This window comes from Arvicanthis niloticus, chromosome 14 (genome assembly GCF_011762505.2).
Source record: "Arvicanthis niloticus isolate mArvNil1 chromosome 14, mArvNil1.pat.X, whole genome shotgun sequence".
In the NCBI taxonomy this organism is placed as follows: Eukaryota; Metazoa; Chordata; class Mammalia; order Rodentia; family Muridae; genus Arvicanthis; species Arvicanthis niloticus.
In genome coordinates, this window is record NC_047671.1 from 49184584 (window position 1) to 49200394 (window position 15811).

At 47.3% G+C, this 15811-nt stretch overlaps 1 long non-coding RNA gene and 1 pseudogene across 1 annotated transcript; one reads left to right on the forward strand and one right to left on the reverse strand.

Annotated features, from left to right (window-relative positions):
* Positions 1-1765: 1765 nt before the first annotated feature.
* Positions 1766-2205, reverse strand: LOC117720184 (large ribosomal subunit protein eL29 pseudogene; annotated as a pseudogene).
* Positions 2206-11485: 9280 nt separating this feature from the next.
* Positions 11486-12430, forward strand: LOC143434337 (uncharacterized). Its single transcript, XR_013103774.1, has 2 exons — positions 11486-11803; positions 12142-12430. It is a non-coding gene; the product is annotated as an uncharacterized LOC143434337 (long non-coding RNA).
* The last annotated feature ends 3381 nt before the right edge of the window (positions 12431-15811 follow it).

Consider the following 15811-nt stretch of genomic DNA (forward strand, 5'->3'; position numbering starts at 1 on the left):
GGCCTTTTAACCCGAAACACCCCAGGGTTCCCACAGGAAGAAAACAGTAGTCTTTGGTCTACAAACCCCACAGCTGGGTGTAGCTTAGGGCATTTCTTTTCAGCTCAGAAACAAACAGAAGATAAGAATATTATGATTTTTTTTAAATGGGGGGGGCTGTACTTTTAAAATGAATTATTCCAAGTCAGAGGCTCTGGATACTTACTTATAATGTGGTTTATTCCCAACTTGTTATTGTACATAGGCAAAGCTAAGAGCATATAAAAATAGATTACTCTTATCTGCAGAAGTACAAATTATTTCTACCTCATACCCCTTTAGAGCATCTTTTCTCCTCCTCCCCAAGTCCTTCTCATGACTGAAAATAACCTAAAAGTTCTTGAAGGGCTGAGGCTGTGACCTGTGTACAAGGCCATAGAATCTTTTTTTTTTTTTTTTTTTTTTAAATGTACACCCCTCAATACAGGTGTGTCCACCCCAGGTCACACTGACCCATGGGGTTTTGACAATTCTCAGTCTGATTGCTTTGATCCTATTTAAAACAAGAGAAGAACTCTCAGAGGTGTGCCAGGCTTGAAGTCATGGGTCGTCTCTGCTTCTGGGAGATGCAGACCTTTGGGTGAGTGCCTGGGTAGTGTGCTCTGACTCTCCTCTCTGACAGGGATCTACAGTGGGGTCTCTGTGGCCCAGCAAGAGTCCATCATCTTAAATGTACCTGCAGACATGCTGACATCCTCTTTAGGGATCTTGGTCCAAGGCCTGTCAGCTTCTAGACTCCCCCAGGGATCTGCAGGGCCTTGTCTGTTAGCAGGGGCATTGAGGCCAGGAGGCTAGTTCAGACAGGTTTGTGTCCTTTAAGCCTCAGAGGAAAAGCAGCACAGGGCCATGCCTAATGAGGACAAAGGGGTTCATTCCCAGAGCCTTTAGTGCCGTACCACATTGGAGTTCTGTGCTATCTCCCAGCCTTTCCCACTCTACAAGATTCCTCCCAAGCCCAGAAGAAAGGTTGAGGCAGGAGGATGAGAACCCACACCAGTTAGTCAGGCTCAGTGGGGACTAGCCAGCTTCTGAATGCAAGTTTGATTACTAACAGATACAGATACACAGTCCCAACCCTACATGGTCCACACGCAGAAACTGGGGGAAAATGTCAAATTAAACACGAACCAGGAAAGATAAAGTGCTGCACACACACTGCACACACACCCACACACTCTTCTAGTTAGCGTGGGGAAGAAAGTCAGGGGTGGCAATTTTTAATTAGAAAGGGATAGAATCCCAAGGCCATGCCACAGAGTGGCTTTAACCCTTGCCACTCCAGGGCCGGCTCTTTACAGGAATGGCCTTGCTGACAGAGAAAACTTAGAAGGTATTTATTTAATTCCATTTATCTTTAGAAGTTTTGTGTGTGTGGTGTTTATATAGTTTATAAACGAGCATGCGCACATATAGGAGTCAGAAGAGTCCGTTACGTGTCTACATGTGCTGTTCTCTGTCTTAACTTCTTTCTTTCTTTCTTTCTTTCTTTCTTTCTTTCTTTCTTTCTTCCTTCCTTCCTTCCTTCCTTCCTTCCTTTCTTTTAAACAGATCTTGCCTCGAGTTTATTTGTAAAAACAGACTAGGACACTGGTCATCTGCAAATAGTGTGTGGGTAGGTGTGTCACGGCAGTCCATCTGTCTTCATGTTGGCAGGAGCCTTTTCTATGGGGCCTTCACAGGGGCCTGGGCACCTTTAGGAGCCTAGGCTGGAGCTTTGGCCTGGGCCTTAGCTGGAGCTTTGGCCTCTGCCTTTGAACCTTGGGCTTTGAACCTTGGTTTGAACCTTGGGCTTTGGTTGGCAGAGCCTACGACCCTTGGCCATGTAGCTTCGAACCCGCTTCCCAAGCTTGGGGTGAGCGATAAAAGCCAGGCGGCTGAGTTTGCGGCTGGGGCCCTTTGGCATCTTGGGCTTGATGGCCTGAGGCTTCACAAGGGCCTTGATGGCTTCTGCGAGTGCACTCACTGTCTTTGCATTGTTGGCCTGCATCTTCTTCAGTCCTTTCTTGTTGTGCTTCTTGGCAAAGCGCATGTTCCTCAGGAACGTAGGGTCAACCCCCTTAAGAGATTCGTATCTTTGTGACCGGGGTTTCTTGATGCCATTTCTGTTCCATTTGTGGGACTGGTTGTGTGTGGTGTGGTTCTTGGACTTGGCCATGTCTGCACGGTTAAGCCGCGGCTTCCGCAGCGCCTGGGACCGGAAGAGAAAGAGGCTCAGCCTTTTGGGCTAGGCTAGCTGTCTAGCAAGCTCACAGTATGTCTGGCTCTGTCTTCCAGTGTTAGGGTTACAGGTGGCACACGTGGTGGGCTGGAGATTTGAACTCAGGTCTCGTGCTTTCACACAAGTGTTCTTACCCAGTGACCCATCTCCTCAGCCCAACACCCAAAGAGTTTCTAACTTATTAACGGAAGAATCCTTAAGGGGTGGGAAGAAGACTGGAGAAGAGGGAAGAAGAAGCGGAAGGGAGGGGAGAAGGAAGAGTAGGGATGGGAAGGTAGAGGTAGGGGGGTGGGGATGGGTGGGCAGGTGGGAGGGGTGGGGTGGGGCTGGGCGGGGCGGGTTGGGGTGGGGCATGTCTTTCAAAGTCTGACCCTGATGGTTCCACTTTCAGCCCTCCAGATTAACAGCCACAAAACTGTGAACTCACCTTCTAATTTCGTTTTCCTAGTTTGTGGAAGGAGCTGGTGTGGCTCGCACAAGGCTGTTTCAGAATTAAAAGAGAAACAAGATGCTGCACAAAGGGGGGGGGGCAGTGATTTTCCACCCGCAGCCTAGGAGAAGTGATGGCCACTCCCTGGCCACTGTCAAATTAGCTTCACTATTACCTAGTCTCCTCCTTAACATGTCGGAGGCAGTCATTTCCTCTAGAGAAATATAATGCAATAAGCTTTCTCCTGTCCATATTGATTTCAGTATGTGTGGGGGTGGTGGACGGAAGTAGTCACTGCCCTTCTTTGAACAGATTGAAACCACCCGACCCACCCCACCGGGTCAACTGAGAGTGAAATGGGGCATCCTACATGGGAGACTTCAGCCTCTGTCCTCTATCACAATAAGGACCTCAGATGAGGCCCCTTGTCCCCGATTTCTCTCTGCTCAGCACTCCTCTAAACAGCATTTGACTCTACCGTAACTCGCTAAGATAGCTCAGTGACACAGTCCAGGGAGCCATGGGGCCCAGTCTGTGTGAGAGAGACAAGCAGGACAAAACAGGCCTGAATCTTTCTAAAACAAAAACGGGTCATTTTAGAGGTGGTTGTTACACCCCTGCAAGTGCTCTATAGTCTCACTTAAGGAGCTAGTGTATCGATAACACTGTGGGAGGAACATAGTAGGTACGTACATAATAAACACCTGTTAAGTGCCTGAAGAGACAGATGTGCGCAGGTCCACACAGTGGCTACTCTCGGCATTCACATTAAGATGGAAGAGGCACACGTGAATCCCCCGCTCCCTCGCCACAAAGTTTCCAGTTAGAGGGTCCCCCAAAAGCATTTTAATTGTGACCTCCAAAAACATTTCTGATCCTATAAAATTTGTTTAGAAAAAGAAGTTTTTGTTTCGTTCCCCTCACCTCTTCGTTTTACCCACCGGACACACAGCAGGCCCTAAAACACGGGGGTAGAATAAGAGGTGATCAATAATTGCATTTACTGATGCCAAGAACCACGAGGTTTACTGACACAATTGTCTGCCAGGCGGCTGTGTCTGTTTCCTTCCACCGGCCACTTGGCCCAGATAGCATCTTCCTAAATGGCATCACGCGGGCAGGCCTGGCCTGGGAGCACAGCCTGCTGGTCACTCCAGGGACCTTAAGGAGTACAGCGGTGTAGCAATAGTGTCAACAATGGACGCCCAGCATTTGTACGGCAGACATCATGCTGGCTGACTTACATCTGATGTAGCCTTTTTAGGGGACCAAGCTCTTGCTTCTGGAGTAGTTTGAAGGATAACACCGATACAGTCTTTAATTCTCACAATTCTGTGATGTGGATTATAATACATTTGTACTCACATTGTACAAAGACAACGACTGAGAGACACGAAACAACATGCTTGAGATTACATGGCTCCTCTACTCCAGAGGGCCTGTTACCTCTGTGATGCCTGCCCGGCCCCTGTCCGACCTGTCCGACTCACAGGCATCTGCTGGGCAATTTCCTTGGATAGAAAGATAGAAAGACTTTCCTATCTTTACCTACTTATAAAAAGGCTTCCTTGTCCTTCAGAGCTTTGTCCAATGGCTGCTTCTTCCATAGTCCTTCTCACAGCCAAGGGCAGAATCACTGCTTACCCTCTAGCCCCTGAGGTTAAAGGCAACATGCCACAAGCCCACCACACTCAGGGCAGGAATCAGGACTCCCCCCCTTCAGCATAGTTCAGTCTGCGCCTTGCAGAGTGACCAACCTGATACTTGACAGGCCTTTAGTAACTTCCCTGTAATTAGATGTCTACGGCTCCCAGCAGAACAGAGACAAGTAAGCCCTCTGTCTCAAGGTATCTCCATGTTGCCCTGTCTGCTCTCAGGGAAGCAGCTGACAAATGGACAGGAAAGGGGTGGAAACAGAAGGCAGAGAATCAGAGGAGCCTTCAGACAGCCCTGGGTGGGAGGTCACCCAAGCAAAGCTATCAAAGCTATTAGCCCTGGGTGAGCATGGCTCTCACGCCATAGACACAGACAGGCCTAGCAACACTATCTCTGCCCACCTAACATTCCTTTTTTTTTTTTTTTTTTTTTTTTTGGCTCCTCACTTGCACTGGCTTCTTTCCCTGTGTGTCTAAGATGCCACCTCAGATAATAAAATTTCTCTCTCAAGAGAGCCAGAGAAGGTTCTTAACTTCTAGGCCCCAGGCTTTCTGGCCGTGGGAACCTGAGGTCATTCCTCAGTAGGCCCAGCCGCTCCTGTTTTTGCCATCTCTCATCAGAGGATTTGAGCAAAGGAGGGAGAGGAAGAGTGAATCTTATCACTGAAATGGCTACAACCGCCCTGACTTGGACTGAGACAGGCACCAGAGTCCCTCTGGCTGGCAGAGCAGGGGCTCTGCTTATTCAGCAATAGAACAGACAAAAGGCTTCTAGAAGGCCCCTCAAGCCCCGAGGTTCCAAGATATTTCTGGAGACAGATCACATGTACCTACAGGCAGGGGTGGCTGTCATTTATTGTTCAGACGGAGATCCCTGTCAAATGAAAGTAGTTCCAGGCATACCTGGGCCTGCCTGAGGCCAACTGGGAAGCCAGGTCCTTGCACCTGTGCAGTTTGAGGACAGAGAACCTTTCCTAAAAGCCAGGATTACATAGAGTTGAGATTCAGACCTGGGGCTGCTGCTCAAACTTTCCCAGAAGAAGCAGTCACTTCTCGAAGAGTTTGGCAGCCCACTTGCCCCAGGGTAACATCAACAGATACATGATGTCACAGCATTAGGTGGGTTTTGCCTGTGTCCCCTGCTCTTTGCTGTGGAAGGTCTGCATATGACACATGCCATTTCTGGGTAAAGCAGCTGCTGAGTGGAGAAGGAGGAGATGGTACCAAACACTGAGTCTACAGAGATGCTCTAACAGGGCAACTCCTGAGAGGCAGCAAGGTTTTAACTGCCTCTTCCCAGGTGGACAGGTCAGGTGCCTTGTCTCTGGCCTCTGACTTCTGGGTAGAGTCCCTCTGTATAGCATCCTCTGCGGTGGATGGGGGATGGGAGGTGACTGTAAGGGTAAGCTGAAAGGAGGAAGAATACTTCTCCCAGGTCAGAATGTGGGCGGGGACTCCCTACTTCCCTTCCCCCCTCCCATCTGGCTGTAGTTAGAATAGTCTTTAGACCAGAGGGCAAGTTCCAGGCTGTATGGACTCAGGAACAGCCCTCCTCCACCTGGATCTGAGTGAGCTGAGTAGATCAATCCCCCGAGTAGACTGAGGGATTGTCTGTGGTGATGGCCCAGGAGGCTTCTATTGTATGATTTCTGCATCTCCCTGTAACCTGCCACACCAGGGATAAGTAGGCACTGGTGACCAAAACCCCTTTATCTTGCAGGTTATTGCAGAGGAGAAAGAGAAAAGAAGAGAAAGAGAGAGAGGATGAGAGAGAGAGAGAGAGAGAGAGAGAGAGAGAGAGAGAGAGAGAGAGTAGAGGACTGTATGAATCTCTGGAGAGAATGGCTTTCTTCGCCACCTTAATGTAGCACACTATGTAACAACCCAGGGAATCTTAGGCTGGCCCTGTCCAATCAGAACCAGTGTGCCTCTGGACACTAAGGCCACGCAGCACCTTTATGGGACCTGTTCCCACTCCCTCTTTGCATGGACTCTGGCTTCTCCCACAAGCTGCCTTGTTCCTAGTTTCTCTGTCTCCTTTACAAACCACCTGTTCATTAAACTCATGCATGTTCACAAGTGTAATATGTACATTCATCTTAGAACACACAGCATTAGCCAAGGCCCCAAACCAAAGGGGACAAGGCTCAGGAAAGGCAATCCATATAGAAGAAATTTAAATACTAAACAGATGAAGCAACATTCAGTCCTCTTGATAATCAACAATAAATACATCTATGAAGCCCCGTCAGGGACACAAGATAACACAGAAGCCTGGGCACCACTCAGCTTTGACAGGGCCTTGGCCTCCTGATGGTATAGTCCTTCCAGAGAGCAGCTTAGCAACACACGTCAAGTACCATGAAATGTTCAGCTTTACCAAGTGGTGGTAGCATACAACTTAATTTCAGCAGAGGCAGAGGCAAGCAGATCTCTTGAGTTCGAGGTTAGCCTGGTCTACATAGTGAGTTCCAGAACAGTCAGGAATACACAGAGAAACCCTGTCTCAAAAAAAAAAAAAAAAAAAAAAAAAAGATTGTCCAGCTTTTTGAGTCAGGTAGCCAACCCTTAGGAGTTTTCCTTCAGAATTTACAAGATGATCACAGGAAAAATTCACAGAGAATCTCACTTAAAAAATATTTATTTATTTGTGTATTTGATGTATATGGGAGTTTTGTCTGCATATACATCTGCACACCAGAAGAAGACATAGTTTCCTGTGAAATACAGTTATAGATCCTGTGAACCACCATGTGGGTGCTAGGATTTGAACTCAGGACTTCTAGAAGAGCAGTCAGTGCTTTTAACTGCTGAGCCATCTCCCCAGGCCCTCTTTCTCTCTTTCTTTCTCTCTCTCTCTCTTTCTCTCTCTCTCTCTCTCTTTCTTTCTTTCTTTCTTAGCAGAAATGTAAACCTGTCCCGACGAGAGTTAGACTGGCTAAATAAATAATGTTGTAATAATGTCACACAGTGCAGTAGGATCCAGTCTGTAACACAGAAAATGTAAGGGATTCATAAAAATATTTATAATGCATATAAAATCAAACAAGAAAGCATGAACTAGCATCTGTGCTGATCAGTGCAGTGCAGGAATACCAATGCCTAGGGGCAAAGATCTGAGGGAGATATTTAAAAATAAAAGCACTTATTAAATTAAGGTGCTGTGGTTATAAAGCATATTTTTCCCTATGAAGATTTTCTTTACTATGCAATATATTTAATACATAGTTAACACAATATTGTTTCAATAGTTACATGTAAAACGGGGTTAATCCCAAAGCAACAATGTTACATAGTAACCATGACAGCCTCATTTCTCTCCACTCCTGCTTCACAGAACACTTGTTATGAGAACAGTATGGTGCTCTAGATGGACTGCAGGCCTGGCTCCGATAGGGCCTGAATGTAAGCGCCGAGTGGCCCTGGATAGGCTGTGTAGTTTTCTTATCAGAAATATAAAGATAGGACGATGATCTCTGTCTCTCAGAGGCTTTTTAGGATAAAGGATCAATATATGAGAGGAGACCAATAGGAGATCAGGGTAGAGGGTTTAGGGTTTGCTTCCACACATCCATTTGGGCTGACATTTCACACTCCATGTTCTACATGCAAGTATCAGTCATTCAGACTGAACAGTGGGCTCCTTAAGGTTGCTCCTCCCTGCACCACCCTCACTGCCGCCCCCATCCCCAGGGCAAGCTGGGTAATAAACTGTGAACCACAAATGATGTCTTATTACCTTTAGGTGAATGTTGGACAGATAACCCTTTGGCCTGTTGTTAGTCAGGGCAAAAGTAAGTAAAGACTGGAAAACACATGGCCATTTGGAAAGAAGATGACTCGAGCTTGTCCCTTCAAAGCAGAGCCAGAGTGAAGAGCCCTGGGCCTGCCATGAGAGTTCCACTCCAAAGATCCTCCCCACCCATTCCAAAAGAGTGAAGACCCTAAGTATCTGGGGAGGAAGGAACGGAGTCTAACACCCTTTCTGCTTAGGTGAAAAGTTCTGGAGGCTCTGCACTGCCTGCCACAAAGGCTGCACTGGTGGACTTGGGAGAACACACGTGTGGCCCTCCAGAGAACCTCGTGCTCCCGGTCACATTTATCCTACAACCTCCTAAAGACCGGGGTTTCCCTGGCTCCTTCCTCTGAAAATTAGGAATTCAGCCTTTATCCCAACTTGCCAGGAGGAACTAAATTTCAGGGTAATAAGAGGGCTGGTCTTTACAGATTCAAGATTACAGGGCCAATAATTAGGAGGTCACCTTTGTGAAGCCCCAATGAAATAGAGGATTTCTTTAGGGATAATTAATATTGGTTAAATCTTTAGTGAACTGGATATTCATGTGGTACCAAAGCACTGTCCCCTGCACTGTGTTGTGTGTTGACTGCAAGAAGAACCATGGTGAAAGTAATTTGACACTGACTAGACCTTCTTCCTCTAGACACGGTCTGAACCGCAGGGACAAACAAGACATGCCTCTCGATGGGAGGCTCCAGGAAGTGGGGTGTGTGACCATGCCTAAACAGAATCAAGTGGGCTAGCCTAACTTCCAGCCTCCCTGAAGGCAAGTGATGGATAGGGAAGAGTCAAACATCACTACCAGGAGACAGTCAGACCCACCCCACAGGGGCTCTAGAAGGAAAAGGAGGGAAAGGAGCCAAGAATGTTCTAGAATAAAAGTCTCTTAAAAGCCATAACCTCCAGGCTTGATATCTGGTCCTGATGTGAACAAGTCAGCTGTAGGAGATATTTTGGGGACAACTGAAGAAATGCAGATGAGGCTCTGGTATCTAATGGTATTTAGGGCATTTAAATGTTGTGACTGACACAGCACTGAGGCCCCTGAGGAGCACACTCTTATTTCTTAGACACGCACATGGAAATGTTCAGGGAAACTGCACATAGCTTGTAACATACTTAAAGAGTTTGGCTAAAAAAAAAAAAAAAAAAAAAAAAAAAAAAAAAAAAGCCAGCAAACCTGACCAAATGTTACCGATTCCAGTGGTGTCTGTACAAATGGAACGTATAAAATGTACAGATGCAGTGCCCAAGATACCACAGGCAAAAATGCTAGAGACAGGAAACAGAATAGCGGCTGGGCATGGTGTCACTGGTCAAGTCCTCCCAGCAGCAGGCAGAGGTGGGAGAATCAGGATCCCCAGAACCCACATAAAGCTGGTAAAAAAAAAGAACTGGCTTCCAAAAACTGCCCTCTGAATTCCACACTCATGCCTGCACACACACACACACACACACACACACACACACACCACATATATACACACACATATGTATACACCCTTTGTGTATTAAATGTCAAGGACTAATCCTGTTCCTAGATTTGTGTTTATGTGTACATACATGTGTCTGTGAGTGTATGTCACATTGTGTGGGTGCCTGTGAAGGCCAGAAGAGGGCAATGGATTTGGGTGCCCTGGAGCTGGAGGTCCAGGCAGTTGTGAACCCTGGAGTGAGCTCTGAGAACCGAACTCAGATCCTCTGGAAGAACATTAAGTAATCTTAACACTGAGCCACTTCTCTAGCCTCTCTTTCTTAGATCTCTATATTATCTTGTAGAAAGGAGAAGGTGGGTTCTAAAAAGTCTGAATGGATATAAGAACTCTGACCCCTCTGGCCGTAGGAGGCAGGCATTCTATAGTCTGAGCTCTTTCTAAAGTGAAGCCCTTCAGATCCTTGGAAATCACACTGGTACCCATTCTTAAGATTAGGGGAACAGCCCAGAGAGGGCAAGCTACTGTCCAAAGGTGGCTCAGCTGATGGGTGGTGGCTTTTGGACAAGGCTCAGTGAAGACAGAACTTCAGTCCTTGAAAATAAAGTTTTTCTGCTTCTTGTCTTGAAAGGTCCATGGGGCTAAAAATCTTTGAAAGATCTATCACCCCCAGCCTGGCCACGAGATTCAAGGCTACCTGGTTGGTTTCGAAGCACTGCTCACCATTGACTATAAACTTTGAATCCTGTAAGACTTGTTAGCAGCCAGAGAAGAAAACCACATATCTGGCTTAAAAGTGCTCGCCTTCCCTTGTGAAAACAGGAAGACAGAGAGACACTCACTTAGAAGTGACATCCTAGCTGCAAGCTGCAGTCAGCCTGGCTTCTCAACTGCTGCTACACTCAATGCAAGAACAGGGTTCCCTCTCTCACTGGGGACCACAATCGCAGCTCAGTTTAGGAATTCCTGGTTTGTGTCAGGACATACTGAGTTTGTGGTATACAGAGAGATCCCCAGACCCTCTGCCCCAGCACCCCAGGCCTGCCCACCACACATTCTCTGAGTGGGAATTGACGATCCATCATGTGTGGTCTTGTTTCCCTCGCTGTCCTTCAAATACCCCAGTCACACCTGAGTGCTGTGGGCTGAACTGTGTTCTCCCAAAATTCTGAAGTGAAAAGCTGGAGCCATTTGGTGTGACTGCATTTGGAGACAGCGCCCTTGAGGAGGTCGTGGGATTAGTGATGCACACCCCAAGTAACACCTTTATCAAGAGTCAGATCCCTCTTTGCCAGGCAAGGACTTGCTTGCCAGTTGACAAGCAAGCAAGAAGGGAAGTCGTCGCCAGGAACCAGCTGAGCACCTTGAACATCCCAGACTCCTGAGCTGTGAGAAAATTGCTTGTGTTGCTTAAGCCACGCTGGCGAGGTATGTTGCAACTGCCCAACCTGGTAATAAATCAGCGCAGGGCGGTCTAAAAGTTTGAAGAAACACTTTCCCAAGCGAGCGTGCTTGTGCTTCTGGCAATCTGCGCATGCAGGTACTAGGAGACTGGAGGCTGGTCCCCCTCCCCCAGGCAGTCTGCTGGGGTCCTCGCTGCTGAATGAGGGGTCAACCTGTCCTCCCAGTTCTACAGTGGCGAGCCTTTCTCACCCCCACCCTACCCCCCACCCCTCGAACAAGCCCTGGTCTCGGCCTTGCCCTTATGCCCAAGTCTAGTCTAGGAGGTAAAGAAAAATAAGTGCTGGCTGGGGAGGCGGAGGCGGAGGCGGAGGCAGAGGCAGAGGCAGAGGCGGGGAAGGCTGCTCGCCTTGTCGCTGTCCCAGAGCGAGCAGGGGCCTGGCGGGAGTTGCTTTCCAACACGTCCCAACATGTGTTTCCAGTAACGCGGTTTGTGGCCGCTTTCTTGTTCTTATCGCTCCTCCCGTGACCTTTGCTGGTTACAGACTTACTGACTGGAGCCAGGTGGATTTGTTTGATTTCTGTTGATGTCATTAGGAAGAGGAAGTGCCAGAAGGGATTACCTCAAGTTTAAACCTATTTCCAGCAGAGTCCCGGGGCCTTTAATTACACATCTTGGGTCTGTTTGGTAAAGAAGTGGTCAAAGATGTGCTTTTTTATCTCCCTTGGGATCTCCTGCGACTGGCAGCATTCCACGTGTGCCTGGCGTGCCTGGGGACTCCAGACGGGCTGGTAGGGAGGAGGGGGAGCCGGCGGCGTTCAGAGCTGGTGAGGAGCCTTTTGAAAAGCAGGGCTGGGGAGTCCTTGGCCAGACCAGGGCATTTTGGAGTGGAAAGAGTAGAGGGGGACTAGGAACTGCACCCAAAGAGAGCTGAGAATTTTTGGGGGGGAAGGGTAGACAGGGCGTGGGGATGGAGTTGGGGTTGGGAGATGGACACTGGTCAGCTACTGCTGAATCCCAAGGGATAGTACAGTCAGAAAGCTAAGTGCCAGCCAGGTCCAAAAGCGAACTTGCCTCCGCCCTAACCCATCTCTCTTCTTAATCAATCTCTCTCTCTCTCTCTCTCTCTCTCTCTCTCTCTCTCTCTCTCTCTCTCTCTCTTAAGATTTATTTCCTACTTTAGCACTGAAAGAGTAACCTAAGTCCTAAGGATGGACAATGGCCAACCCTGGGATCGACCAGGAGAGACATGTAGCTATGGAGCAGACGAATGGCATCTTTAGCTATCAATATGCCTGGCCAGAGAAATCTTGACTACCAGCTAGCTGGTCCTCAGGAAATCCGTCCTTCCCAGTCTGATTTCTCCAGGTTCTGAGGGCCCATTCCCCATACTGCATGTATGTTGTCCTTTATTCAGCTTGACGCATAAAGTCATTTAAGACCCAAGACCCAAACGCTTAACATGTGAAATGCAGCTTTATTTGAGGGTTGCGGGTGGTGGCTTGTAATCATTGTTACCATTTTGATGAGGAACGTGGCCGCAGACTCCTGTGTTTGACATTTGATCCCCAGCTGGTGGTCTCATTGAGGGAGGTTATACAACTTTTAGGGCTTTAGCTTAACTTGCTGAAAGGGATGCTAGGAGTGGGCCTTGAAGGTGACATTAACTTCAGGTTCTGGCCTGAGAGCTGCCTCTGAAGATGCTACCCCTGTCCCTAGGACTGACACTGTGAACGGAAATCCATCTTTCCTCCTTGACGTTGCTTCCTTCGGTTATTTTTGTCACAATGAAGAGAAAGTCATGGAGGGTCTTTGCACATTTTGGAATAACAGTGAAGGCAAGGAATTGGAAATTATTCTCTCCCTGTTTGTATGGAAGACAGCTGGGCAGGTTAAATGTGGACACCGTTTCACATAATAGGACTCAAGTTTCCCTTTAACTTTTGCTAAAAAGTTGGGATGGGACTTAGGAAGGACTGGAAAAGTGAACAGGTGAAATCTAGCCAGAGGTTTCCTTCATCCTAGGTGGGGATCCCTTTTTTGTCTGTTTTCCACCCCTGGCAAGACTAATCTCCATTATCCCCTCCCCTCTACCCCCTAATTTCCCTAGGAGAGAGCACACAGCTAAAGCACAGAGCCTTTCTTGCCTGTTTCTGGAATTATTATTATTATTGCTAGTAATAATGATGATGATATTTTTTTTTGTCCTGATGTGTCATTAGAGAAATTTAAGCAGGTCCTGAGAGACACAGGCATAGTCTCCCTCAGAAAAGGCACCTTTGTGGAATCAACCCAGTCACTAGTGAGGTTCTGGGCATCTCCAGCACACCCCAGCCTACTTCTGAGGAGGAGGAGGTACTTCCTGGGGTGGGTAGTATGAGTGTGATCTTAATTTGCCTTCAACTGTGCTGCAATATAGGCATGCAACCTTTATAACTTGCACCATTTCTCCAAGGCTAATACCAACACGGTGATGGACTGCCAGGGATGCTCTCACAGGTAATACAAACACCATGATGGCATGCTAAAGGATGTTGTCATTCTATTACAGTAGCACAGTGTTGGTGTGCTAAAGCATGTTCTCATCTTAATGGTTCACATCAGTGGCTACTTCATGGATATTATTTAGGATGAGGCTGAGTAATGACCAACCTAATTGGATAATTTAAATAATAGGCTAATGGTATAATGACCTACAAGTAGCACAAAGTTCAGGAAACAGACAGTTTCCCCACTGTGTGCCAACTAGGTAATTTAACAGCGTGCATGAAATTACTATACTTACTTTAACCTTAGCTAATACCTTATTTCAACTATTTATTGGATGAGGAGTAGGAAGTATATCATTTCTCCTCATTGGATGGCTGTAGGGCTGTGCAGATGCAAATACTGCAGTTCTCCACACACTTCTATGTAACTTCACTAGAGACATCGGCCTCATTCTAGTTAGAGCATGATTTTGTCTAAATATTAACTCTTGAGAACGTCAACAAGTCTTCCTAATCAACAATAGGCGTCATCCCCAAGAGCTGTGGATTTAGAGCACCCAGGTTCAGAGTTGGATATTGGAGCACATACCTGAAATCCCAGCACCAAGGAAGCTTTGGCAAAAGGATTGAGAGTTTGAGGGTAGACTGGCAAGACCCTTGTCTCAACCGAGCCAAACCAAACCAACCAAACCAAACGTGCCAAAAAAGGTTCAGATCCTAGACAGTTATCTATCTACCTTGCTCTGTGACCCAGGGCAAATCTGATCTCTCTCTCTCTCTCTCTCTCTCTCTCTCTCTCTCTCTCTCTCTCTCTCTCTCTCTCTCTTCCTCCCTCCCCCCCTCTCTTTTTCTGGTCTCATGTACCCCAGGCTGGCCTCAGATTCTCTATATAGCTGAAGTTGACCCCAAGTGCTGGGATTTCAGCTAAGTCACAACTCTGTAAGCTTCAGTGTCTTCGTCTATAAGATAGAACTTAAAATCTCTACCATGGAAGATTGTTCTGATAATTTAGTGAGATAACATTTATAAGGCAGTGAACAGCAACTGGTACATAGCAAGGCCTTGGAAAGTAGGGGTAGTTGTAAGAATCAAAAACTAATACATGTCCTTGGTTTTAGTCGAAAGGCTGAGGACATGTGTGTAGGAGGTGGCTCAGCAGTTAAGATCACCTGTTGCTCTTGCAGACGACCAGGGTTCAGTTGCCAGCACCTACATAGTAGTTTACAACCATCTGGAACTCCAGTTCACTGAGATCCCATACCCTGTTCTGACCTCTCCAGACACCAGGCATGCACAAGGTACACTTACATGCAGACAGGCAAACATCTAACACATAAAAATAAATAAATCTACAAAAAACCCTTTAAGGTAAATGCAAAGAACTCTTTTCTGTTTTAAGAACTTTGTGTGCATACATGTGTGGTATGTGTGCTCCAGTGAGCAGGGCAGACATGTGGGGGTCAGAGGACATAATGGGAATTGCTGCTTTCCTTCCACCACTGGGTCCCAGGTCTTGAACTCAAGTTGTCAGGCTTGGCAGCAGGCACCTGCTGACCCATCTCCCCAGTGTGTGTGTGTGTGTGTGTGTGTGTGTGTGTGTACGCACACCTGCATGTGTTTTGTTTGGGTTTGGTTTGGTTTGATTTGGTTTTAGTTTTTTGAGACAGAAGATTTCTCTGTGTAGCCCTGGCTGTCCTAGAACTTGATTTGTAGACCAGGCTGGCCTTGAACTCAAGAGATGTGCCTGCCTCTGCCTCTTGAGTGCTGGGATTAAAGGCATGCGCCACCACTGCCTGGGCTTGTTTTGCCTTTTCAAGACAGGACTGTGTAGTCCAAGCTGGCCTCAAACTTACAGAGATCCTCCTGCCTCAGCCTCTTGAAAGCTGGGGCTAGACCAGGCCTGACCTCACAGAACTCATTTCTAAAATAGGCTACTTAACCCCTCTCTGCTCTGAAGGTAATTAATTGTCCAGGAAGATTTAACCCATACGGTCCAGAACCATCTTTGCCAAAGAATCGTTCCTGAGAAATATGCAGAGACATCTGCAAGTGTTTCCTGTCTCAAAGAGCTCACAATCCTCCAGCCCCTCATATAACCTTTAACCTATTCTAGGATACTCCAGATCTGGTGAACAAGGGCTACCTCTGTCTACATCCACATTCCTATGGCTTAGAGTCACCTTGCCCTGTAGGTGCATCCCCGACCAGATTCCAGTTGCCCTGGTGGCTTCTTTCATCTCTGTGAGGGTAGAAGGCCTGTTGTGTTTGTTTGCTCCATGTCATTACAGTACAGCTTGCTCATGCTCTGAAGGGTTGGAGATTTCGAGAGACTCTTCAATCTACAGG